The sequence below is a fragment of the Anolis carolinensis genome, chromosome 1, assembly GCF_035594765.1.
Source record: "Anolis carolinensis isolate JA03-04 chromosome 1, rAnoCar3.1.pri, whole genome shotgun sequence".
NCBI classification, from domain to species: domain Eukaryota; kingdom Metazoa; phylum Chordata; class Lepidosauria; order Squamata; family Dactyloidae; genus Anolis; species Anolis carolinensis.
In genome coordinates, this window is record NC_085841.1 from 326,544,967 (window position 1) to 326,566,354 (window position 21,388).

Consider the following 21,388-nt stretch of genomic DNA (forward strand, 5'->3'; position numbering starts at 1 on the left):
CACAAGAGACGCTATGAATAAAAGATGGGGGTCTTAAGACAACCAAACAGGAATGGATGTTTCAACTCTTCTAATAGCTGACATTTGCAGTTACTTTGTTAAATGAAAAATGCAAAAATTTGGAACAAGACACAGCATGATTAGGAATAAGCATTCTGGATCTGGAAATGTTACCCGTGAAAGAATTTTGTGTAACTAGTGTATACCAAGCTTATTATTGTGCAGTTAGTGTACACCAACGTTTATTTTTTTACTAATAAGGGTATAATCCTATATCTTCTTAGCTGCCAATCAGCTCAACAAACCCAGTAGGGCTTACTTCTGAGTAAGTATTTTAAAGGACTGCAAATGAATCCTTAACTAGAGTAGTCACTATGTGTCTAGCGATGAGTGAGATATATTTGTTTAGAATGGGTCTGAAAAAGTTTGGAAGGTACCTTGAATGTAGCTTTTTATTATATGTGAAATAAGCACTACACAAAGTTACCGGTAATGCAGATAATTCTCAACATCATGTGGCTTGCAGTAGCTGACCCTTTTGTTTACAAGACACCATATTGAAAAGGTTAATGGTTACTGGGGTGTTTCAGGTAATTGCATATTGATGTTAAGTGACTATCTGATTTACTCCTCTGGCTGCTAAATTTTATTACTTTAACTGATCAAAAATGCCCCTGAGGTCTTCCTTTGAAATTTACTAAAGTATTGTAAAATCCTGGTAAAATGTAGTGCTATTTCAATATCAAGAATGTACCCTGATACCAACTGTGTTGCAATCCATTTAATATAGACAGCAAGGCACATTCATGACATCATTCAACTTGTCTGGAAGCAATGTATTTTTCATTGCTAGAATTATGTTACAACTGATGAATTAGAGCAAACATCAGTCCAGATAATAGACAGCTATTGCTGTCCCTTTGAATTCTTGTTTTTTGTATTACTTTAGATATAATTATACCTATTTTAATGTCGCCGATATGTTTATACTTCATGATTTCTCCCATGTGCTAAAACCAGAAATTAATTAAAGCTGTATTGAGACATTTTTACAATCAATTCATAAATAGTGTTCTTTTCGGTTCAGAAGACACCATTGTTAGAAAAATGGTTATTTATCTTATTGTAAAGAAAGAATCAAAGAAAAGGCAAGACAATAACTGGAAGCACACAGGATGTGTAGTGCTCTATACAATGCAATGGAGGTGACCTTAGTTTAAAAAGGGAAACCATTTACTGGAAAGACACAAGTGTTGCTAAGTGTGATGCAGATGGAAGTTGGCATTGAAGTGTTAAATGCTTGAACTGCCACAGTGATGTGGGGTGAAGGAAAATTTGAAATGAATTAGGGAAAAAGGGTTCTCTCGGATTAAACATCTATGTGCAACACATTGAGAACTTTGGTTAGATCAGAGATTCTTAAACCTTTTCTATTTGCAACCCCTTTCCACTTGCCCAATAAGTTTTCATGTGACACTGGATATATAGGTATATCAAATAGATATAAAAACCAATTATTTGCTGATAATAAATCAGCATTTGCAGGGCTTGCTAAATAGGTTGATTTTTCTTTTTATGAAATACAACTGAAGCATTTTCTGCAGAGTCCACTGTAAACATTGCATGTTATTGGAAAGAATGAGATTTTATAAAGAACGAAGTTTTAGGAAATTTAGAAAGGGAAATATTGAGACAAAAGTGAGGAGGAATTGGAGGATTTGAAAAAGGATTTAAAGTCCACTCTGCCAGTCTGCTAGAGAAAACAGAGCACAGCAGGAGTCTTGGATAGGCAATTGAGAAACATGAGGGTAGGTGAAAGAGGAGTTCAAAAGGACTTTATGACCTGAAGGGAAGGGAGAGGGAGTTCAGGAGGAGGGAAAGAGTGGGAGAAATCGTTGTGAAAAAGAGGTGTAGATGAAAGAGAAAAAATCAAGTGTGAATAGGAAAAAGGTTTGTTCACGCATGTTTTTGTGAATATTTTTGCTCCGGACTATAAAAAGTACTGAGTTGCAATTCAGATCTTGTGGCACAATTTGCTGGTCACCCTCAGTTTGTTCTGATCAAAAATAAAACTGTAGTTTGGATCTCCTGTCTCTAGTATCTAATTGGAAGGAAAAGAGTCTCAGGACTCGCCAAGCCCCAACATTCTTGCTAACTGATTTGTGTAAATGCTGCCCTGTCTCCTTCACCTACTGTTAAGAGCTTGGGTGTCGTTTTGGATTCGCAGCTGACAATGGAAGCTCAGGTCGCTGCTGCCAGCAAACAGGCCTTTTTCCACCTACGACAAGCGAGGCAATTGGCACTCTATCTACCTGATGAGGCTCTAGCAACTGTCATCCATGCCACGGTCACATCTAGGCTGGACTATTGCAACGCCCTGTATGTTGGCCTTCCGATGTCTACGACGCGAAAGCTCCATATTGTTCAGAATGAGGCAGCCTACTCACAAGAATATCCATGAAATGCCATATAACACCAGTGCTGCAGCATTTGCATTGGCTTCCAACTGATTACCGTGGTCTATATAAGATGCTAGTTCTGACCTTTAAAATTCTTTACGGTCAGGGCCGATCGTACCTTAGGGACCATCTCTCCTTCTCCCATCATCGGAGGTCGCAACGACCATCCCAACAAGACTTACTTTATGTACCGGGTCCTAGAGAAGTGCACTTGGAAAGGACCAGGCACAGAACTTTTTCTATTTCTGCCCCTGCCTTATGGAATGCCTTGCCGCCCTATATGAGAGCCATGTGTGAGTTAGGGCCTTTTACCCCAGCACTTAAGACCTGGCTTTTTACTAGAGCTTTTGATCTATGTTAATTTTATCAATATTTGTATGTATGTATTTTTATCCTTTACAATTTAGCTTGTAAATCGCCTAGAGCATCTTGGATGGAGGGCGATTAATAAGTAATTAAATGATGATGATGATGATGATGATGATGATGATGATGATGATGATGATAAATGTCTACAACGGCCACTAGGGAGTGTTTGGAAACCTTTTGCTGTCGCCAATTTTTTATGAGTCCTTTTTTCTCTTACAGGACCCCATTTGGGATTGGGATCCACAGATTAAGAAGCAGTGGGTTAGGTGGCAATTCTCACTAAACAAATAAACAAATGTTGGATTCTAACAACATGAGCTGTTCAGAGTGGTGAGAGGCTTAACCCAGGTGCCCTCCTCTCTGAACCCATTATTAGAACCTTCAGTGGCTCACGGTGGTGCTTTTAACAACTACTTCATGGATAAAATCTCTTGCATAAGAGCTGACTATCATTGGAGCAGAGGCCAACTTAAAGAGTCCAGTGACTCTGTGAGTGGAATTACATTGAATCTGTTTCAACTGGTGAGTACTGTTGATGTGAACAAGCTGTTGGGGCAAGTAAGGAAGACAGCCTGTTTTTTTATTCCTGTCCATCTTGGCTGGTCATCCAGGGAGGAGATACAATTCGATCTCAAATACAGAAAATTATTAACACATCTCTCACATCAAATTGCAGGAAAAGAGATTCTACTTAAACATTAGGAAGAACTTATTGATGGTAAGAGCTGTTTGGCAGTGGAATATGCTTCCTCCTAGGGGTGTGCGAAATTCAGAACGTCATTTTGGATTTTGAAAATTTTTAGTGATTCGGATATAAGAACCTCCTAAATAAAACACAGGAAAGACCCCTCCAAAGCATTAATGAATCGAAACATAAGGCCCTGAAACTTTTATAGTAATCCATAAAAGATTTGTTGATTCGGACTTTTTTTCAAAGTAACATACTCCGTCGCCCCGAGGTGGTGGTGGTGGGAGCGGAGGGGCTGACTTGTTTGACAAGTGCAACTGTACACTGTTTTTTCCATGTCAGTTAATCAGAAGAAAAAAGGTATTCATAATTATAAGTCATTTAAAAAAAAACCTTCTCAATTTAATGGTGAATAAAGGCATGAAGACCTGGATGTTGCCTTTCCATACACTTCCTCTCAGCTTGCCTGTCCACACTGTTCGTCCTTCCTTCAAACAGTGAGGCAATAAGAAGTGCATCACCATGCAATTGTAAACAGTGTCCCCACTCATGCAAAGAAGTTTTATTATATTAGGTGGCAAAATTGGTGTCAATGGACAAAACCAATCAAAACCAAACGGTCATCTGCACTGTAGAATGAATGCAGTTTGACTCCACTTTAACTGCTATGGCTCAATGCTATGGAATCATGAGAGTTGTAGTTTGGTGAGGCACAAACATTCTTTATCAGAGAAGGCTAAGGTTCAAGGCCTTGTACAACTACAACTCTCATGCTTCCATAGGTAGTGTCAAAGGTAATAATAATAGTAGTAGCTAGCAGTTAATATTTCCTAAAAATAAGTGGATAATTAGATCATTCTGAAACTTGTCAGGCTTACAGTAGTAAACATGGACTACAAGTGTGGCAAGTTTCATCCTGATAGCCAGAAAAAAAAATCTCTGAGTCTGAGAGAGTTTGACTTGCCCAAGGTGCTTAAATTGGAAAAAAATTCTAAAAATCAGTGAGTGACCAGATATTTCTGAAACTTGGCAGGAATGATGCTCTACTCACATTCTGTCACTGTGGAGAAATTCAAGGAGTCACCTCTTTTGTTTTTTAAAATGACATTCCATTTGTAAAAACTTTAAAGAATCCCTAAAAATAGTAGATGAATCGATCTTTCTGAAAGTTGGCAGGAATGATGCCCTACTCATGTTATGTTGCTGTGCAGAAATTCAAGGAAATACCTTTTTTGATTTTTTTAAAATTCTAAATATTTATTTTTTCCCTAAAAATCGGCAGATAACTGAAATATTCTGAAACTTGGCAGGCTAACAGTTGTAAATGGCCTACAAGTGTGATAGGTTTCATCCTCATAGCCGTAGAAATGATCCTCACAACTTTTCCCATTGGCCCCAATGGACTGACTTTTACTGGAACAGTAACGTAACTCCAGATTTCGAATTACGAATCGAAATGCGCCCCCCTCCGAATATTTATGAAATGAAATTGGGGGCATCTAAAATTCGAAACAAAACAAAACCGATTCCTGCCATTTCACACACCTTTACTGCCTCCTCAGAATGTGCTGTAGTCTCCTTCTCTGGAGGTTTTTAAACAGAAGCTGAATGGCCATCTGTCTAGGGTGCTTTGTGTGTTCTTGCATGGCAGGAGCTTGGAGTGGATGATGTCTTTTGGTCTCCTCCAATTCTATGATTTTATGAAAAATAGAATGGCCAGAGACTTTACATCTTTGTTCACCAGATTCTGGACACAAACTATATCCAGTCAGGTTATATGTCCTTGTACTACCTCACCAGTTACTCTAGTATCTCATTAGGTGCTAGGCAGAGGTCTTTCCCATCAGCTGCCCCCTGAATATTTTGAGACCTACAATTCTGGCATCCAGGGTTTTGAACCTACACTTGGCCATGAAACCCACTGGATGACCTTTGGTGAATCACACTCTCACAGCCTCAGGAAAGGGAAATGGCAAACCTCTTTGGAACAATCTTGCCAAGAAAACTCTGTGATAAGGCTGCCTTAGGATTTCCATTGATTTGAAGGCACACAACAACAACCTTATTCTGGGGGAAGTATGCTGGACTATATGGGAATTTGATTCGTCACAGAGCAGCTTTTACCTGTTTATAAACTCAATGCCTCTTCCTATTAGATTTCCTATATCTGATGGTTTCTTGTCTCTGATGAACTGCCTTCTCCATCAAGAACTCTCTTTTGTCTTCCCCTTGTACCAATGTTCTATTTAAATGTGACCTTAAGCTGTTCCTTTTTCTTTTATCCTATGGGTAACACTCTCTTTGAAGTGTTTTGGGAAGGTCTATAAAAAAGGCTACTTCAAAAATTAAATGAGATATGTAACATGACATGAGCACTAATGGTTTGTCTGAGAAGTGAATTCAATTGGGCCTATAAGAGATGAGGGAGGAATTAAAAAAGCCAAATGTATATTTATATCCCCAAAGTCATCTAATAGTCCTAAGGCATGATCCAAAGTCAAGTGATTAATTTTGCTCCTGCAGAGCTGAGGGCTGTCCTTATAAATTGCTCCGTTGACCTTGATCATTGTCACCAACACCTTTGCTAATTTAGGATGAGATATAAAATGTTACTCAATATGCACATAAAATTGAAGTTTATTAAACTTTTGACCTCCTTACATCATTTAATGAAATAGCAAGGGTTATGGATTGAAACATATGCTGCCAAAATGTAGCGTTTTGAATTGTGTTACATCTGTAGGTCTTTGTGCTCCCGCAAATCCATCTAAATTGACTTTTGTCATGCTCATGCATGGCTCAGTATTTTCAAATGACTTGCAATCAGCTACAGTTGTTGGTTGAAAAACTAGCAGAAGGAGATTGATATTGTGCTGCAGTTTGTGTATATATAAGAAATCCCTATGATCAACAGAGAAAAGACTGTCATTCAATCTAATTGTGGCCGGTACAATGTGACAATTACTGGAATGTGCAGGGGGATAAATTAGTATAGTAATTTCTTTTAGGTTATTTTGTCTTCTGCAGAGCTTTAGAAAAGAGAATGCAAAGATAAGTTTTTTCTGACAAAAATGCACTAGATTTTTCCATAGAATGCACAATGAACGAACACAAATGGCTGATAGATTAAAATCATTCCCGCAGGGTCACTAATGTCAGTAGTAACTTTCCAAATTGCTGTGTTGGGAACTGGAACATTTTGTCAAGACATATTTGCATATATGAATACTAATGTTGTCTTCTTCTTTTCTAACCCAACCACTTTTCTCTTTTCGAAACAATTTAGGTAACTGTTATTCGCTACTCATATGTTTGTCATTCATGAACCAGAATAGTCCCATGTACTTTCTCCAAAACACAGCTATGTTGCAATAAGATTCCATGGTGTGCATATGTATATGTTGGACGGGGGCTTGTGTCCTGGATTTTACTCTGTTTGGATTCAATTCTTTCCAATTAAGAAGGATGAAATTAAATGACCACAAATCCTGGCAAGCATGTGTCATTCGAACCCTCAACTGGATAGAATATTTACTGTATTTCAAAGAAAAACAGTAAACTAGCTTTGTAAGTCAAAAAGTAAGTAATAAAAAGCAATATGGTATCAACAATCACATAATAATAATAATAATAATAATAATAATAATAATAATAATAATAATAATAATACTTCATTTGTATTCTGCCCTATCTCCCCATGGGGACTCAGGCTGGCATCCAACATAGTAACAGGCAAATATTAAATGCCTATATAAATAATGCAGAGCTAGATGTAGATCTATAATTATATATACTAATTTCACATTTTCCTTCCCCCCTGAAACATTTGCAAATCCTTTCTCTATACATGTGCATTTCCCTCCTGCAATATTTACAAGCCCTATATATCTATCTAGATATTTCTCTCTCTCTCTCTCGTGTGTGTGTGTGTACATTTCCGCTGCAATATTTGCAAGCTCTATATATCTATATTTATATATATTTAGACATGTCTATATAAGGAGTCCCGGTGGCGAAGTGCGTTAAAGCGCTGAGCTGGAAACCGAAAGGTCCCAAGTTCACACCCCGGGAGCGGCTTGAGCGGCCGCTGTTAGCTCCAGCTCCTGCCAACCTAGCAGTTCGAAAACATGGCAATGTGAGTAGATCAATAGGTACCGCTCTGGCGGGAAGGTAACGGCGCTCCATGCAGTCAGGCCGGCCACATGACCTTGGAGGTGTCTATGGACAACGCTGGCTCTTCAGCTTAGAAATGGAGATGAGCACCAACCCCCAGAGTCGGTCACAACTGGACTTAATGTCGGGGAAACCTTTACCTTTACCTTTACTATATATATGCTGCTGCTGCTCTGCTGCTGCTCAGTCGTTTAGTCATCTCCGACTCTTCGTGACCTCATGGACCAGTCCACGCCAGAGCTCCCTGTCGGCCGTCACCACCTCCAGTTCCTTCAAGGTCAACCCAGTCACTTCAAGGATACCGTCCATCTTGCCCTTGGTCAGCCTCTCTTCCTTTTCCTTCCATTTTCCCCAGCATCATGATCTTTTCCAAGCTTTCCTGTCTCCTCATGATGTGGCCAAAATACTTCAGCTTTGCCTCTAATATCCTTCCCTCCAGTGAGCAGCCGGGCATTATTTTCTGGAGGATGGACTGGTTGGATCTTCTTGCGGTCCAAGGCACTCTCAGGATTTTCCTCCAGCACCAGAGTTGAAAAGCGTCTATCTTCCTTTGCTCAGCCTTCCTTATGGTCCAGCTCTCGCATCCATAGGTTACTATGGGGAATACAATTGCTTTGACTAAGCAGACCTTCGTTGCCAGTGTGATGTCTCTGCTCTTCACTATTTTGTCAAGGTTGGCCATTGCTCTCCTCCCTAGAAGTAAACGTCTTCTGATTTCCTGGCTGCAGTCTGCATCTGCAGTGATCTTCGTGCCTAGAAATATAAAGTCTGTCACTGCCTCCACATTTTCTCCCTCTATTTGCCAGTTATCAATAGGTGTAGTTGCCATGATCTTGGTTTTCTTGACGTTTAACTGCAACCCAGCTTTTGCACTTTCTTCTTTCACCTTGGTGATAAGACTCCTCAGCTCCTCCTCGCTTTCGGCCATCAGAGTGGTATCATCTGCATACCTAAGGTTGTTAATGTTTCTTCCAGCAATTTTAACTCCGGCCTTGGATTCCTCATAATAATATCTTTATAATGATATCTTTATAGAATTTGCAAAAACTTGCAAAAATGTGAGGGGAAAATTCATATATAAAAATAATGTATACACTTAGATACAGACATACAGGTACATAGAAATCTCTAGATTATATGTATTTAGGATTTTCAAAGACCGGCAAACATATGAGGGGAAATTCATATATAAAATTAATGTATATAGATAGATAGACACAGATATATAAGTACATGGGGTTTGCAAAGGCCTGCAGGGGGAAATGCCTATATATCTGTAGCAGAGATTAACAAATATTTCAGGGGAAAATGCCTTGATAGTATTAATGTTTATCTATATTATGGTTTGCAAAGACTTCAGGAGAAACATGCACACGTAGAAACATATTTATAGATCTATAGGGCTTTCGAAGGCCAGTGAACACTTCCAAGAAAATGTTTTGTTGTTCTAGGCACAGATAGACAACATTTTCACAATATTCTGTCTTTCCAGGTGTTTGTATCTCTTCCCATTGCATTCACTTGGCTGGTACCCACTATTCTCTTTCTGCAAAATGGAATATAGCCCCCCAGGAAGAAACTGGATTTTTTTCTAAAATTACCTTTCAAACTCAGGCTGCACTCCGGAGTCACATGATATTCTAGAACCACTACTTGAATTATGAGAATGTTGGTTTCTGTCTAAAATGTGGAGCAAATGAGTTGATTACCCTTATAGGGCCAACTAATGTTTACAATGCTAGAAGAGCTATTCGAAATTACTCTTTGGATTTTACCTTCCACTCTGGAGAATCACTTTGGAGTCAGAAAGTCAAGCAACCTGTATCTGTTCTCAATTATGCTTATTCTGTTAACCATGAACCTTGACCCCACTGAGGTATCATCTAGAGGTGAAAGAAAAGGTGTGATTGAAGCACGTACTTCCAAGGTCAGCCAGACATGATTTACAATTCTGCTAACAATGTGCAGCCTGTAAACAGAGATTCTTTTGCTTCTGTTCCGTTTAGCTACTGCTCTGAAATTAGTGAAAAGTTAATGAAAAACAATAGAGATAGTTACCTGGTGGTAAAATAGTAAAGGTTACATCTGAAGATCTGAAAGAATAAGGCAAAACATATGAAAAATAGTATTTCTGTTACTCAGGACCGAGTTTATTTAACTGGTCCTGTTATGGGCATTGAATGTTTGCCCTATATGTACATAATTTGATCCGCCCTGAGTCCCCTTCGGGGTAAGAAGGGGCGGAATATAAATACTGTAAATAAATAAATAAATAAATAAATAAATTTATTGCCGGCTTCTCCACATGGTTCGTGGCAAGTTACAGCATAATGAAAGCACATAAACATTGTAAAAATACCATAAATACTCATATTAAAATGTATTTCTATAAAAGATACATATTAAAGCATATTTCTATAAAATACATATTAAAATACACAAAACAGAGATTAAACAAAGGACACGAGTTTAAAATTCGTGCTCAAAAACTGTCTGGGTAGGCCTACCAGAAGAGTTAGGTCTTTAGATGATTTTAAAACTCTGTCATTGCCATATCTCTATCTTGCACAACTTGTATTGCTCCCCCAGTTTCTGTATACATTGAATTAAAAACAATAACACAGGGACAAATGGAACATGGCCATGGGGGTGCTTTGAATGCGATTTCTTGCTTCTTGGTGGGGGTTGGGCTGGATGGCCCATGTGGTCTCTTCCAACTATATTATTCTGTGATTCTATGATTCTATAATAAACAACCAAAAGCAAAAAAGAGAAGGAAACGATACAAGACCAATTAAAAGACAGTAATACAACAACACTTTATTTATTTATTTATTTACATCATTTTTACCCCGCCTTTCTCCCTGGGGGGACTCAAGGCAGCTTACAATAAATAGGCAAAAATTCAATGCCTAAAAAAAGTGTACAAAACAATAATTCATACAAAAACAGATACCATTACAAAATAAAATAACATTATATAAAATTTTAAACATAACCAAGATTAAAATCCATTCATCCAGAATCCTCAACGTAAGTCTTGGTACAGGTCATGTAAAGTCCATGATCTCATTCATTAAAAGCTTGTCTGTACAACCATGTCTTTAAGGCTTTCCTGAAGCCTAGGAGAGTGGGTATCTGCCGTATGTTGCTGGGGAGGGTGTTTCACAGCCAAGGAGCCACCACCGAGAAGGCACTGTCCCTCGTTCCCACCAGCCGTACCTGGGAGGCTGGTGGGACTGAGAGCAGGGCCTCCCCCGATGATCTAAGAGTTCTAGAAGGCTCATAGGGGGAGATACATTCGGACAGGTAAGATGGGCCAGAACCATTTAGGGCTTTGTAGGTCAAGACCAGCACTTTGAATTGGGTTTAGTAGCATATCGGCAGCCAGTGAAGCTGGCTTAACAAGGGAGTAGTGCGCTCCCTGTAAGCCACTTAACACACAGTCAATGGGTGTATTCTCAATCAATCAGGCTGATTAGCTGCCTAGTCCAGCCGTACCCTACTCCCACGAGAGGACTGCCTTCTTAATGGTTCTGAGTAGGCCTTTCATTACTACCCAGTCCTTCAGCTGGCTCTTTCACCACCAGCTGATCTAACAATCCCAGAATGACTAGTATCTACCCAGTGAGCTGACAAATACAACACATAACACATTAAAATGGAAGTCCTATCAATCCTTGTGAACTCAGCTCTACAGTTGCTTCCTCTTTGGAGATGGCTGAGTCACACCCAGCTGAAATGGGCCTTGCTATCTACTCACAAGTCCAGAGAACAGCAAAGCTGGATGGTGATGCTTCAGGCCTCTTGTAGAGCAGCAGCAGTCTCCTAAGCTGGGAAACTGATAGCAAACATGCACAGAGGAATAACAGATGGGCTGATGTGCTCCCATACCATTCCGAAGACATGAGTGTTGGAATTCTGCTTTCTTTTTGGCTTTCATTCCATGGTGAGATTTCCACAACTGGCTTATGTGTATACACTTGATTAGGATAAAGATTTGATTTTCATCATATTCATCTAACTCTACTTAAGCAAAGACTGGGAAAGGTTACTGTAATTCCTGAATTATAGAATCACATGAAGCATTTTACCCATTAATCAGTTTGGATAGGAGCCCCCAGTGGCGCAATGGGTTAAACCCTTGTGTCAGCAGGACTGCTGATTTGAAGGTTGGGTTGATGACCTGAAGGTTGCTGGTTCGAATCCGGGGAGAGCGCAGATAAGCTCCCTCTGTCAGCGCCAGCTCCCCATGACATGACAGAAGCTTCCCACAAGGATGGTAAAACATCAAATATCTGAGCGTCCCCGGGGCAATGTCCTTACAAACGGCCAATTCTCTCACACCAGAAGTGACTTGCAGTTTCTCAGGTCGCTCCTGACATGAAAAAAACCCAGTTCGGATGCATCCCAGATGATGAAATTAACTTGGTAGGTTCAGGTTGCTTTCTATACTGGATCAAATCAGATCAGCCCATTTTAGAGAAACACAGCTTGAAGCACTTGTTAATAAGTTAAACTGCTTTGTTTGTATTTTTATGAATGTAGAGTTATGCATGGGGAGCAGTTGGACATCATCACGTGTTTTGTATTGTGCATCATTGTGCATTCATTGCATGGTTGCACAAAATTGCACATTGTGTAACAATGTATGATGTGAATTTGATTGTGCAACATCATAATCTGTAATAAGCTAGTATAGGAAAACCAAGCTGTAACTCCACAAGCATAAAGTTATGCTGCACATCAGCCACTGAATGCTATTCTGTGTAGACGGCATCTACTGAGTTAGGAGCGAAATCACTACAATAGCCCTTATCCACAGTTGTTCTAGTTAGGTCTTGTGCTGCTCTATTATTTTTCAGACTGAGGCGCAGCCTGAATATGTAGTGCTAATGGTAGCATAAGATGCTAAATATAAACGTAGTATATGAAAACCATTTGAGTATTCATGAACTTCAGTTCTGACTTTTTTTACAATTACCACACTGAATGATTTAATTTACTCTAATTATGCCAAATTAGTATGAGCAAGTTTTCATTAGTATCTGTCACACTGAGAAACCTGTTCATTTATTTTCCTTTCTCAGCTGGCAATAAACATTCATTTTAATGTGACAATAATGTCTCCCTCCCCCCATGAACACTGTACAGCTCCCTTTAGGCAATTTTTGTTTACTTTGTGATATTTTAATACAAGTTTTTTTTAGAGATGGCAAAAAATATCTCAGTGTTTGATTCTTGATTTATGTCAAATGCATATGTTGCTATTTATTAAAATGGCTGGGAAGATTGAAAAATAACATCCTCAAAAAAAAGAAGAAAAGAAATGTTTCAATCAAATTGGCATCATATGTTATTCTAAAAAATAAAACAAGATTGAATGAAACAACATTGACAACAATAAGTACTGTACGACAACAACAACAAAAACAATGATAACAATAAAAACAGTAGCAGCCTCCTGGAGTGGAAAGAAAAGTGGCAGTGACCTCTTCTATTCCTTCAAAATCTTCCATGGTTTTCAGATGGCTCTTTCCCCTTCCATTATGTATCTCTGAATGTTATCATCTTCATTATTATTGATAAATGCCTGCTTATACAATAGGTATAAAATAATCTTTAGCTTTGTTCATGTTTTTATTTATCTAGTAAGTGGTTTGAGAGATTCTTTTATGGGAATTTCTAAACAGGTATGTAGAGGTCTTAGGGAATTTACAATGTGATTATGGTTTTATCAAATGTGCTATTATGGATTTACATGTCCTTTTATGATTAATGTTCAGTTATGGTTATTTACATTTTGTCCTTTTATAATACCTGATTAGAAGCAAAGATGAAGTACTTTGGCCACATAATGAGAAGACAGGAAAGCTTGGAGAAGAGAATGATGCTGGGGAAAATGGAAGGAAAAAGGAAGAGAGGCCAACCAAGGGCAAGATGGATGGATGGTATCCTTGAAGTGACTGGCCTGACATTGAAGGAACTGGGGGTGGTGAAGGCTGACATGGAGCTCTGGCGTGGGCTGGTCCATGAGGTCACGAAGAGTTGGAAGCAACTAAATGAATAAACAACAACTGTGGAAAACTTTGGTAATATACAGAGAGGGGTTCCTTTTTTTTTTTTACTACTAAAGATGCTTTTGAGCATCGTAACATCCCTTTGCAGTCCCCCCCCCCTGTGAATTGCATTGTTTCATCTGTTCAGAACTGGGCCAGTAAAAGCCCTAGGACAGTGGTTCTCAACCTGTGAGTCCCCAGATGTTTTGGCCTTCAACTCCCAGAAATCCTAACAGCTGATAAACTGGCTGGGGTTTCTGGGAGTTGTTGGCTAAAACACCTGGGGACCCATCAGTGCCCTAGGGCAAGTCCAATGGACTTATGAAAGGTCAATGGAAAAAAGAAATAGCCCATGGTGATACACGAACCTGCATTCTGGTTTTGGGGGAAATGCAGAGTACAAAGACCTTGTCACATGAGCTATGGAAAGCAGGGGGAATCATCTTCCTCGCACAGCAAATCATAGTGTTTCATTCCAAAATGGATCGTTTCATTTTAAGACATCACACATATATGTTCCCCAGCCTTTCCCCTTCTGTGTCTTGCGTTTGGAACCATCACACGGGCCAGTTCTGTCCCTGCCCATTGCATATTCCTTTTTTCAAAATGGGGAAATCTTTGAAACCTCAAAACTCCAAAATTTCTAATACATGAAAAAATGTAATTATGTATTTTCAAATAATAGTTTAAAGCATCTAGGCAAAAATAGCACTTCTAAGTTCTATGATTAAATGTAGGGAAGAAATATAAGGTTGTGAGTAGTGATTGCTAAACTTTGAAGTGACAGCAGTCAGTAAAATAGTTTAAAATAGTGGTATTGTGAAAATACAGCATATTGCAGAGGGAGAAAATACAGCTAGCAATATCTTTCCATTGCACCATTTCTATCAGTGACATTAAAAAATTAAAAAGGAACAAGGCTCAAATATAAGGACTTTGGACAATAATTGGTGCACCAGTGCTCACCAGAAGACCACCCATTGGAACACCCATTGCTCCACATCACTGAAATGAAATGACATTGGCAAATCTGACAGATCCCATTTCACGTGCTTTCTCAAGTGCTTTCTCCCATTTTCAAGTGCATCAGGGGATTGAAAGATGATTTCTCCTTGTCTCCTCTTCTCACAATACTTTAAATCCATTTCGAGGATGAAACGCTATGGATGACACTCAGAAATCAAGAAACATCATGTAATGGGCTACATGGCACTTCATCCTCAAAATAGATTAGAAGTGTGTAGAAATTTGGAGGGAAATTTCTCTGATGAGGTCCCAAATATGTTTGCCAGGTGCCCCTTATGAAGGATGTTCTTTGCTTCAGCACCAGAAAGCTTGTCCCTCATAAGGTTGGCAGTATTTGTCATTATAAGGGATATTCCTGATCTGAAGCCTAGGTCCCATCTACACAGGCAGTAATTTTTTTTATGGTTTTATTGGTTTTAATTATGTATTTAAGTAGACCTATAGTTAATTCAAGTTTAATGTTTATATGCTTTAGACTTTAATTTATCTATTGTTGTGATGCTTAGTGTTACCTGCTTTGAGTTTCCTTTGGGAGAGAAAAAGTGTGATTTAAATAAATAAATATAAATACATTTGAAGCTGCTTTGAGGTTAAGTCACCCAGAAAACATTTCTCTTCAATGCAAACTTGCATGATAAGAAAACTCAATAAGAATCCCAGTTCCAGACATAAAACCCACGGAATTCACATAAGGCACAGGAAGGAGGTGAATGTCAGATATGGAACACTCATGTAAACAACAGTGGTAAAGCAGTCATAATAATGTTGAGTGATTTCAGCTAACAAAGAAGTGCAAGTTTGGGGGCTCAGTGTACCTAGCTTTCCAGCTGGCCAAATCAGAAACACACTGGTAGAAGGCAAAAGCAGAGGTTTATTCTCAGTGGCCAAAGAGGATGTAAGTGGAGAAAGCACTCCAAAGTACTGAGATAGCACAGTTGTGAACACAGAGCATTTTTATTTAATTTATTTAATTTAATTTAACAGACCCACACACATTCCTGACTGGCCAAAAAACTGTCAAGCTAGGATTCACATCCTGAGTAGTGGCGAAAAATTCAATAAACTGTCATTGGAGCATTTGAGGTGATCCCTTTAAGAGGGATCCAAAGTACACAATGAGAGATAGGAGAAGATAATTGTTTTAATGAGTGAGACTAGCTTGTTACATGAGAGATGGATCAATCCCACCAATTGTCCAGATTATATCAGGAGGGAAATGGAAGGAATGTCTTGCGTTCTCCCCTCATGTCTTCCAATTCATTGTGAGGGGATTATGGAGATTTGTTTCCCGGAGTCCAGGTATGTTGAGAAACATTCCAAAGGTAATTAATACAAAAGTTAAGGCAATGGCGTGTTTGCTGTAAGTCTCTGGGCAGCAGTGTGTCCGAATTAATATAATACATTCCATAATTTGGAGCTCTGATTTCTCGATACCAAGAAAGTAGCTTCACACTGCAGTAGGAAGGTAAATGAAATCTCCCCCGAAAGCTCCACATACTCATGGGAATGCTTGAATTTATTGCCTTATTTTGCAGAGCTATGAAGCAAGAATGTGGATTAAGAGATCTGGTGGAGCTTCATGGACTGTCTTTATCATTCAGCTAGTTCATGAGGTGCCTGTGTAGGTACTGTATTCCAGAGCAAACCAGATATCTGAAATCCACATTCTGCTCTGAATTAAATGACTGTGTGGAGGGAGCCTTAAAAAGGTTTTCTTTTTATCTAGACCAGAGGTCCTCAAAGTACAGCCCATGGGCTGTTTCTGTCCCACCAAGGTGATTAATCTGACCCCCACAGGCAGTCATCCTCCTGCCACTTGCTTGTCCAAACCTTTCTTCCTCACCACCTAAATCTGTTCCTGCTCACATCATCACCCAAATTCTTTTTGCCATGTGTTCCATGCAGCTCAAATCCTTTTTATCTCACCTTCCTCACTTCCAAAATCCTTTTTCTATCCCACTACTCAGGGGGTGCTTTGATTGTGCTTTTCCAGCATGATAGAGAGGGGTAGAGAGAGGTAGACTTGATGGTTCCTGGGGTCTTCCACTGAAATACTGTTAAGACTATGTTGGTTAAAATTGTTCTTCCTTTTAAATATTGTATTAAATATTGTAAACTGGGAGTTAATCAAGAATTATCTAAAGAGTGTGAATGTTAAGATTGTGATTTAAAACACGCATACAAAAATATATATAACAAAGAGAGGGAGATGAAGAGGCTGGATCAACAGAATAAGATAATTAACCAATGTAGACAGAAAACTGTAATGACATCGGGCATTAGATGGAAGTTAGTATCTATGTGCACAATTGGGGGCAGAGGCAGAGGGTGTGACATACATATATATATATATATATATCTTCACACATTGTCGTTATATTGTTATGTGTTATTTATTGTCATTTTATTATTATTTTTCTTCTTTCTTGTCTGTCCCACTGGGGTTATCAAGAGGATTGTATTACATTGCTGTTTTTTTGTATAGTCCTGCCTGTTTTTATATCATTATATTTGTGTATCACTATCTTTGGAAAGCACCAATAAAAATATTGTATTGCTCATTAATTTGTTTTGCACTACAAATAAGATATGTGCGGTGTGGATAGGAATTTGTTCATTTTTTTTTCAAACTACGGTATAGTTTGGGCCCCCAACAGTCTGAGGGACTGAGAACTGAACCTTCCCCCAGAGAGATCCAACACATTGAATAGCCTCTTTAATGTTTGGACTACAACATAATGAAGCATTTGATTACATTCAGTATGTTTGTGGTATGCAACTATATGAAAGGATCTCTAGGAACTTGTGAGGATAGCTGTACTAATAATCACGGCGGCACATTTGGCAATATTGCTAAGCCGATCCATGACTGGTTGAATCCAAAGAAAGCTACCTTCATCATGGGTATGACTGCCTGCATGAGAACAAATATCCTCCTTCTATGAAGAAAAAAAACTCAATAGAAAAAGATGGCCGTCACTACTAAGTAGTGTAGGGTGCTATTTGTTATGGGCTGGGACAACCTTTATTTCCCCTTGAAAAAATATCATGTTTGGATGAAGAGCTCAATGTAGGCTGAAAGTGTGCTAGCTTGGAATTCTATCACCAGGAACAGCAGTAGATTACATAATATATTATAGAAAGAGCACGTGCACCAATATCCTGGGATGCATCTATACTGTAGAATTAATGCAGCTTGACCCCACTTTAATGGCTATGGAACCTTGGGATGTGTAGTTTGGTGAAGCACCAGCACTCTTTGGCAGAGAAGGCTAAAGACGTCATAAAGGTACAACTCCTATTATTCCGTAGCACTGAACCATGGTAGCTAAAGTGGGGCAAACAACATTCATTCTACAGTGTAGATGCACCCTTGTGTTTAAGTTAGCACTTTTCAATACACAAAATCTTAAAGAATTGTTCTTATTCTACAAAACAATACTGGCCATTTTTTACTCATTTAGTATCTTAACTTTATTTCTTTGTTAATAAGCAAAATGAAATGAAATGAAATATTTAGTTCATTACTAGTGTTTTCTCTAAACAGCGAACAAGAATTATCCTTTTGAAAAGCATGTCTCCCATTCCTTCCTTCTTTCAGACACATATGCACATGAGTGTATGTGAACACACGCACAGAGCAAGGAGCACTCTATTATATCCATTGTGAGATCAGGCTACTTGCTCTGATCGGGGCAAGAATAAATAATAAAATCCTAGTATTTCATGATTTGGAAAATCCATCAGTTGGTTTCAAATTGTGAATGTTTTTGGTTGGGAAACAAAGAATTGGTTTAACAAGTGTTTCCTGGCTGAATGGATTTGTAAAGAATGCCAGGCATGCAATGACTGCAAATATAATTGCTTTACAAATTATATTAATTTTCCTTTATTTATCTGGAAAGTACAGGGAGTTCACTGTAGTTCAAGGAAAGCACCGTTGTAAACAGACAGTTTAAATGTGAGCAGTGTAAAGAGCAGCGCTTAGAGAAATATAGCTATAGATACTGAGACTGTGTCTTGCCTTACTACGGATCATGCATAATTGAATCATGTTCAATAGAAGGCCATTACAAAACAGAGATGATTTGCAATGCTAATGTGGCAAAGACAGCTGTCACTGGGAATTAAATATGTTTATTGAAAGCCTGAATAAATGAGGCATCTATTATCTTCTGGCTCTGCTGCTGCCCGCTTAAGAACACAAATACATGTTACTGTCTCAATAACCAGCTCCATTTTGCCTTTTAGCTGTAGGAATATGAAGATTGAAAGGAGAGGGGAGGGCACAGGACAATAAGCAAAGCCGAGTGTTTGGTGGGTGCATAAAAGGAAACAGACAAACTAGTCCTGTAGAAATCTCTTATCAGACATTTAATAATCAGTAAATGTTGTTTTTTCTTAAAGCTGTATGGCTACAATTACAGCTTATTATATATAAACTGGAAAATCATACACAAAATGTAGACAGTATCAGTTGAGCTTTATAGACAGGGAGTTCTAGCACAGCTTGGAGGGAAATATTTGATCTGGGGATTGAATCGACCCCACAGAAGGTCCTGATCTGGTTTCTGAAGGGCCCAAAGGGTGGCTGCTTATCATCTTTCCCTAAGCTCCAATCAGGAGGGCATGTAAGATGAATTAGGGAGGGATCTGCAAGATAATACAAAGGCTGGCAGTGGCAACCTGTTACTGACATATGCTAGCATATGTCCATTTTGTGCCTTTCTCTATTTTTTTGTCATTACAGAATTTGTATTCTGTGTCCCTCTCCAAAACCACCAAGGTCCCTGTCCTTAGGACTCATAGTTTAACTGCAGTAGCCTTCCTGCATGGCAGTTTTGTGGCTAATGGAGAGCACATAGGATTGTAGGTGTCAAAACAGATGTACACTAATATCATCAGCCAAGGTCTTGGTGGATCTCAGTGTGAGATGTTATTGGTCTGCACCTGGTTTTGCAGCATAGCCAGATGCTTTTCCAGCACCCCTTCCAGACCCAATTAAACGTCTGTCATCCACACCTTCTCTTGTCCTACATTGTTTAACACTGAAACCATTTGTTGTTTCTTCCACCTCTCATGATCACACAACAGGTTTGATTATGATTGTGTTATTTGCAAGTAAAGCTAGTTGTACACGTTTTACAATGAAGACTAAGTCCATATCTTTTCTGTTCTAGAACCTGTGTGTGTCCCTTCGCTCATCAGGGGAAGCTTTCCTGTCCCCACTCCCGATATCCCAGACCCGCCTTGTGGGAACAAGGGAGAGGGCCTTTTCTGCTGTGGCCCCCCGATTGTGGAATTCTCTGCCGGCGGAGATTAGGCAAGCCCCCACACTAGCAGCCTTCAAGAAAGAATTGAAAACATGGCTCTTTTGCTGCGCTTTTGGAGAGTAACCATTTTATATTTCTTTTCCGTTGCTCCCCCTAATATCTATCCTCCAGAATACCCCACTCCCTTATGACCCTGTTCGATGTGGTTTTTATTTTTATGTCTTTCTCACCTCGAGTTTTAACTTAATGTTCATGTGGTCTGCCCTTGTTTTTATTGTCTCCTTGTTTTATTTTGTAATGGATATTATTTACTGTATTGTTTATTGTTTTGTGTTGTGCTGTTCTTTTATATACTGTTTACATTATATTGTTTTGGGCGTGGCCCCATGTAAGCCGCCCCGAGTCCCCATTGGGGAGATGGTGGCGGGGTATAAATAAAGTATTATTATTATTATTATTATTATTATTATTATTATTATTATTATTATGTGTGTGTATGTTGGGTGGACTGGTTGCTATTCAACTTCTTGCCAGTTTCATTACACTGCTTGAGAAATATCCACTACTATTACCCATATTTACCAATATGCTCACCACAAAACTTCCTCCAACCGCTTTGCTTTTCTATGGCTCCACAAAACTCCCTCAGGAACTTCATATTTCTTTGCTTGTTTACTCCTATTTCCATTTCTCAGTTCCTCTTTCCTTCATTTCCAATCTAGCAGCCGACAATGAAAATGTATCAACAGTAATTCAGCAGCCAAAAAGAAAAGGGTGGGTGAAGGTGTGGGTTCTGGGCAGCATCAACAAAAGAATACTATTTAAATGAAGGAAAGTATTTCTCTCTCTCTCTCTGTTTCTCTGTCTCTGTCTCTCTCTTTATATATACTATATATATATATATATATATATATATATATATATATATATATATGATGAGGATAATAATTAGGAAATATATGATTATGTTAATGGTAATAATGCTAATAATAATCATTATTGGTGATCACTTGTGTCTAGGTATGGTTGTCTTCTAGAGGTAGAGTCTTGGCGGTGGATCCATAAATGACTGTGAAGACCTATTATGGATCTGCATGGGCTTTCACATTGAGGACATAAATTTCCAGATGGAAGGGGGCCATGACAAGGATTTGTTTGACATGTCTTCCTTTTGGCACATTTTGTCCTTTTGCCCTTTATTCATGCCTATTCAAAATCCATAGTACCAGTGATTACAACTGACTTCCAGTTCCAATGCTTGAGTGCCAGGGCTTCCCAGTCCTTGGTGTTTATACCACATTTTCTAAAGGTTAGTCTTAAGCCCATCTTTAAATATCTCTT

General features: G+C 38.8%; 1 long non-coding RNA gene across 1 annotated transcript; it reads left to right on the forward strand.

The window, feature by feature from the left end:
• Positions 1-142: 142 nt before the first annotated feature.
• On the forward strand, positions 143-20,501 carry LOC134295507 (uncharacterized). The gene is made up of 4 exons (XR_010002108.1): positions 143-325; positions 3,048-3,350; positions 13,518-13,781; positions 19,955-20,501. It is a non-coding gene; the product is annotated as an uncharacterized LOC134295507 (long non-coding RNA).
• The last annotated feature ends 887 nt before the right edge of the window (positions 20,502-21,388 follow it).